The sequence below is a fragment of the Mytilus edulis genome, chromosome 4 (genome assembly GCF_963676685.1).
Source record: "Mytilus edulis chromosome 4, xbMytEdul2.2, whole genome shotgun sequence".
Classification (NCBI taxonomy): domain Eukaryota; kingdom Metazoa; phylum Mollusca; class Bivalvia; order Mytilida; family Mytilidae; genus Mytilus; species Mytilus edulis.
In genome coordinates, this window is record NC_092347.1 from 96,753,190 (window position 1) to 96,760,391 (window position 7,202).

Genomic DNA, 7,202 nt, shown 5'->3' on the forward strand with positions numbered 1-7,202 from the left:
ACCTTACGTGCAATTTTGATTATTTCACTTTTTGAAAGTTTGACTTTTTAAATATTTGATTAAAATATCAAAAATAGAAAAGGGGCAAAAGAGGGGTACCTGTAAAAAGCGAACCGAATTAAAAGCGGAACGATACGAAACAATATGAATTGAAAACATACTGATACTTAAAAGTTGATGTATGAAATAAAGCCACAGACAGACAGTTGTAAGCGGTGAAAAACTGGATGACAAAATAAATATTTCTCAAAAGAAGAGAATTCATTTCAAAACAAGACGCTGAAATTAAGAGTACTAAGATCAAATATTTTTAAAAATTGAGCCAAAATACTGTTACAAGGTATATACATACACTCGTCATATATTAAAAAGGCCAAATAAGGTAAACGTTTATATCTGACTTATATAAAAGATTTTTGTAAAAGTTAACGACGACAGTTGACGACGACGACGGACGCCGGACACAAAGTGATGAGAAAAGCTCACTTGGCCCTTTGAGACAGGTGAGCTAAAAATGATTTGACACATTTCGTGCTATTTATTTATAACTAAGAATGATTGTTATCAGAACCGTGTTTACATCAGTGTTTACAGGTACCCCTCTTTTCGAAGTACTTTTAACTCGAAACGCTCGAATATTGGTGTATAAAGAACACACGTTCATCGATACCAAAATTGTGTTGTTTGGTAATGGATTTTTCTTTAAATAATCTGTTGTATCTTGAATGTAGGATGGCATTGTTGTAACATGTATAGTCTAGATGGTTATTAACGAATTCAGATTTTTCATGAAGTTTTGGGAGCAAGTAAAGTCGACCGACTGTGTAGGTTTCATCAGGGCGTCTGTTGTCGGTTTTCATCCTGACCCGACAAATCTTTTATCTATTGTCAACAAACACTGGCGTCTTATTGAAAATGATACTTTCTTTAAAGAGATTTTTCCATCAACTCCCGTAACGGTTATGGCTTACTACAGACCCAAAAAACCTCAAAGATATTCTTGTTTCAACTTAAGTATCTAAACAAGATATATCGACAATATGAGGTTATAAACCAAGCGGAAGATGCAATTGTAAGTGCTGCAAAGTCGCCAACATTGAAACCCAATTCGTCAGCACAGTCAGAAAGAATAAATACAATATATTTATAACATCCAATTGCAAAACGCAAAAATGTATTTATGTTCTAACGTATTGAACTTGCACATTGCAATAGGTTGGTGAAACAGAAACACCATTCTACCTCCGACTGAATAACCATCGATTATTTTATACAAAAGAAAGAAACTTTCCAATCACAAGATATCTATTAAGAGAATGCATGATTTTGCGGAAAACGTCAGAGATTTCGACCTGATGGACTCAAAGAGAGAGACGAGAAAAGATTTAAAAACAAATCAAAACAATAATCTTGAAATTCATACAATTTACAGAACATTAATAAATATGTTAAGCTTTTATTCCAACTTTGCGAAGTTTAAGCTACTAAAATATATAAACTTACTTTGTGTAGTTTAAGCTACAAAAATGTTTTTTTGCCATGCATCCGATTTCACCTTGAGAGCTGCACACGCCTGATGAAGCTAGTTTGTCTAGAGAAAATTACACGTTTCTATCTTAAATCGAATAGAACTTTTTAATGTATCAATTATCGTGTATAAGTTTAATTTTTAGATATTTTCAGTAATTGTATCAGGCTCGAGGGATGATTTTGACCATGGACTGATAAGGGGACTGTTATGACAAATGACATGATATATGTTCTAACCTGAACCTGCACCAGTATTCATACTGCTACTTGTTAAAGCATTGGTTGCTTTAATATGTGTATACAACTTTGTCAGAAGTTCTGAAAACTTAATTTATCTGCATTACTCGATCCCTAAAGACAAATACACGAAAGAAGTGTAACACCCCCAACACAAACACACATATGTACAAACACAAAAACAGAACATCATAGCCACCACTTTATTGAAGCTTATGCCAAATGCTTTAGTGAAAAATTATAATTGGAACCTGCATAAAATATTTTTTTACTTTAAAAAAACAACAACTATAAATGATAACCGAAAAATATCATCTCCCCATAATGAAAGAATATTGGGAAAATTAACCAGAGTTATCGAACATTATTCATAGAGAGGTGCTAGCAAACAATTTTTTAACTATAATAATTAACGTTAAAAAAAATCCAGTATAAACGAATGTTACTTTATTCAAATATAAGGACTTTGTTAGCTAAATCTACAAATTTTATTAGATATAATGATTTTTATTACAATAGATAAACATGCTTCATCATTTCATTCAGTCGAAAATAAACTGACAACGCCATTGCTATAAAAAAAAAAAAGAAGAAAAAAAAAACAATTGGGTGATTGCAGGTGCTCCGGAACGGTAAGAAGATCCTGCTCCATATGTGATACCCGTCATGTTGCTTATATTAGTACACACCCGGTAAAATTTTTAATTCGGTATGTCACATTCGTGGAATAAGGGGACGGGAATGTAGTTACAACATTAGGAACACATCCGCTAACATCTGTGAAACGGATATTGCATTACGGTCAAAAATTTATGAAGGGACGATTTCAACTTCACAAATTGGAACTCTTGAATTATTAACTTCCTTGTGAGCTGCAACCCTCTATCTAGGAAATTACGACAGTAAATACAAGCCTGTGAATATCGTATCGATTGAAAGATACCCGTATGCATGCGCTGTTGAAATGTTGTCACATAGAAATGGAAATATAAAAAGAAGACGTGGTATGGTTGCCAATGAGACAACTCTTCACAAGAGACAAAATGACACAGAAATTAACGACTATATAGGTCACCGTCCTGCCTTCCCCAATGAGCAAAGCCCATACCACATAACCAGCTTTAAAAGGCTTCGAATTGACAAATGTAAAACAGTTAAAACGAGAAAACATGCGGCCTAATTTATATTCAAAATAATCACCAAAAAACAAATATGTAACACAGCAGCAAACGACAACCACTGAACTTTAGGCTCTTAACTAGGTCAGGAACGTACATACAGAATGTGGCGGGGTTAAGAGAAGATCGCCTAATGTGAAGAAAAATATATACTTTTTGATTTATTAAAGATATTTTAAACTGCATTTTGCATGGCGAAAATAACAACGCATATGATCGACAGTAACAGACAACTACCACCTAATTGCAGGCTCATGACTTCGGACAGGCACATATAAAATGTGACGGGTTAAACATGTTAGCGGGCGCCCCAACCTCCCCATACCTGGTGAGCATGGTTATTAAAAGATGTCCAAATTGGTCGTCTCTCGAGAGATCCATCAAATTCAAATATGTGTGAACATATGAATAAGAAGATTGTGGTATGAATGCCAATGAGACAAATCTCCATCCAAGTCACAACGTATCAAAAGTTAACAATTATAGGTCAAAATATGGCCTTCAACACGAAGACTTTGCTCACATCGAATAGCAAGCTATAAATGGCCCTAGGATGACTAGTGTTAACAATTCAAACATAAATCTATATAAAAATAAGAAACTTCTAAGCCACACCAACATACGACAACCAATGAACAACAGATGATTTTGAGTTAGGAAATTACTATGACATTGTTTGGTTAATTTGAGCAATCTGGAAGTTTACATTATACACATTCACAAGAAAATGCAATTAAAAATATAAATCAAAGCGAACCAAGTAAAAAGAAATCAACACAAGAAAAAAAATCAATGAACAACAAATAATTGAAATGCAAAATGAAATAAGAAAAACAAACACAAAACAACATTTAGGCACTCGAGCTAACAATACTAAATTGGCATAGTAATAAGCACATACCTGCCAACCTCTGAAACCTTCAAAGAGGGAGATCTCCATTTCAGCTATGACAGCTGAGGGGGAGATTTTGCGAACAACCTTTTCAAGCGAAATATATGACCTATTTATTTATTTTTCTTCACATATAAGAGTTTATAGATAGACTTACTTTTTTAAATATAGTTTTATTCTATTTAAACTATGTCGGTTTGTTTCATTCCTTTTTCATCATCTTTTCACATTTGCATCCCTTTAAGATAGCTTTTCAGTCAATTTAATACTGTATCAAGTCATTTTGGATAAAGTGACAAATGCACATGAGCATTTAATTTTTTTTTTATTACATAACTTATAAATTTCAATCCGAACATTTAATAGAAGTATAAATCTTTTAAATGATTTTCAAATATATAATTATTTTGTTTGTCTTAAGGCCTACAAAATCAACTTATTGCCATCCTTTTGTAGCCTTTGTGTAATTTGTATTTAGTTTATATTGTTATTATAAGCAGTATATATTTACCGAACCTAATAACAAAACCTATACAGACGATATGAAGGGGCGTTGGTAGATGAGGATGACAGCGCACTGAAACCCTACAATATTCGAAAATTTGGCAATTATGATAATGGCCATTTCACTATCTTAGTTAGGTATAGAACAGAATAGAATATTTTATTTTCCAAATTACAGGGCCCATAAAGGGCATACAATCAGATACAATTGATTTACATAATTGGTAACAACAACAATAATAGTCACATATAAATATATATTTAGTATATAAGCATTGGTCAGAGTCAGAGCAAAAAACTACATAGTATATTGTATATCTGAATGTTTATTTCTAAAATGTCGATTTTTCGTCCGTCCATTTGTCTTTGTTTGAATGTATATATTTTCGTTGCTCTGACTATTTACTTCCTCCAAAACTCCGCGAATAATTCAACATGAAACCTAAAAACGTATACGCCAGTCTTTAATGTATCACCCCCTGATGTCACGTGGGTCTCCTAGTCCTATAATATAAGACTCCGCAGGTTCATATCATTTACATTCATCGTTTTTTATCGGATATTTTTTTTTACTATCAATGTCTGCGGTTCAACATTGATAGTAAAAAACAATATCCGATAAAAAAACGTTGAATGCAATCTTTATGATATGAACCTGCGGAGTCTTATATTGTAGGACTAGTGGGACCTCAAACAGTAAGACGTGTAAAATGAAAAATTGAGCTGCTTTGATATCAACTAAAAAACAATCCATATCATTACATTTTATTGAAGGATTTTATTTCTTCAAAATCGATGTTGTTGTTGTCCTTCGAGTTCTTTAATCGGAATAAAATCTTCTTCTTCCGCTCCTATACCACAGGCACTTGTCTCAGAAAAAAAATTTCCTATATACCTTAATAGGAAATTTTTTTTCTGAGACAAGTGCCTGTGTCCTATACTATACGTATATTGCTTCATGTTCATATCCAGAGATGGGGCCTGTGGGGACCGCCCCCTCTTTTGTGGGAAAAATTTGGTTGATTATTACTTAAGGGAATCACTGAAACATGACTGGAGCGGGCCTCCCTTGTGTCAGTCAGTGCCCTCGGCCTCCTTTATAAAACGTTAGTTCTGGTTCTGCCATTGGTGTTATCTGTATAGTAATACTACTAATAATAGTTTTCCATTCAAAAGCAAAACAGTTTAGTAGAAAGGTCAATTGTAAGTTAAGTTAAATATGTAAAGTCGTACACTTAAAACTGTTACCGATTGACCGTTTGACCACTACATGATTACGCGTCTAGACATCGGAATCAATCATTTCAATAGCATATAGTTAATTCAGGACGAGGTTTTCTTCCGCTTGTTTTGCCCAATAACATATAATGTCCATAGATATATTGATGATTAACCGACGAACTTGAACATAAATGTATGTGTAAAATATGAGAAGACAAATATTAAACAAACTTCAAGGCCAACTTAATTAAAATATAATCTTTGTTTGAAAGATACAATCTTTCTTGAAGTTCTTGTTTAAACAACATTTTTTGTCACTATTTACTATATGTTAAGGTGGTATGGGAGTCTAAATTAAAAATGATAGAAACTGTTCATACTTTGCCAATACATAGCATATATTGATATATGTTCAAAAATATAATAAAAATGATAGGTCACCGCGCATTTTCTCAAACTACAGGTTGTGACAAAATGACGCATTTTGTATGGATTATACAGGAAAACACATCATTATGTGATTAAAAGCTAAAATAAATGATAGAATTGTACAATAGAAATACGAGAAGAAAGCTTTTAGTTATCTGCTTTCCTGAATCAAATTTTGCTAATTTGATTGAAAATCTGGACCTTAGATTCTCTGTGTTTTACAATCCAAGATGGCAAAAGACACCCATACTACCTTAATGCAGTAAACTAATTTGTACTGGACATCTCTCCATAACATATAGAGAGCTATGTTAAACAATGTCTGTGACTAAACATGTTTTTTTTATGTGAACAATTTCTATTTTTATAACCCTTTATTTTTAAATTTTAAGAACTGAATATTCTTATAAACTAGCGTACCAGAAAATTAAGATAAACGGGACTACTTTTATATTCATTGACCTACAGTGGAAATCACTTCTAACCTCTCGTCAAATCTCGTCAAATCTGTCAGGAGAACTGTTCTAAGACAGTACATACAGTGGAAATCACTTCTAACCTCTCGTCAAATCTGTCAGGAGAACTGTTCTAAGACAGTACATACATTGGAAATCACTTCTAACCTCTCGTCAAATCTGTCAGAAGAACTGTTCTAAGACAGTACATACAGTGGAAATCACTTCTAACCTCTCGTCAAATCTGTCAGAAGAACTGTTCTAAGACAGTACATACAGTGGAAATCACTTCTAACCTCTAGTCAAATCTGTCAGGAGAACTGTTCTAAGACAGTATATAGAACTGTCATCCTGACACCTTTTAGACAGTTCTAGCTAGAACAGTTCTAACCTAGAACTGATTTGGTTAGTTCTACCTATTACTAATTTAGACAGTTCTATCTAGAACTGATCCTGACAGTTTGAGAAGAGTTCGAGACAGACTCAGTTTAAGCTAGAACTGACCAAATCTTTGGTCAGTTTTACGACCAGAAACAGTTCTACGATAAGAATTGATTTAGTCAGTTCTACGGCTAGAATTGATTTAATCAGTTCTAGTCATAGAACAGTTTTAAGAACTATTTGTCTTAAATATGAATAAGTCAAAAGAATATAATATTTATTTTGCGTGTGGCTTTATCGACGATAATTAGTTAGAACTGATTTAGTAATTTCTGCTGACAGTTCTACGGTTAGAACTGAATTAGTCATTTCTGC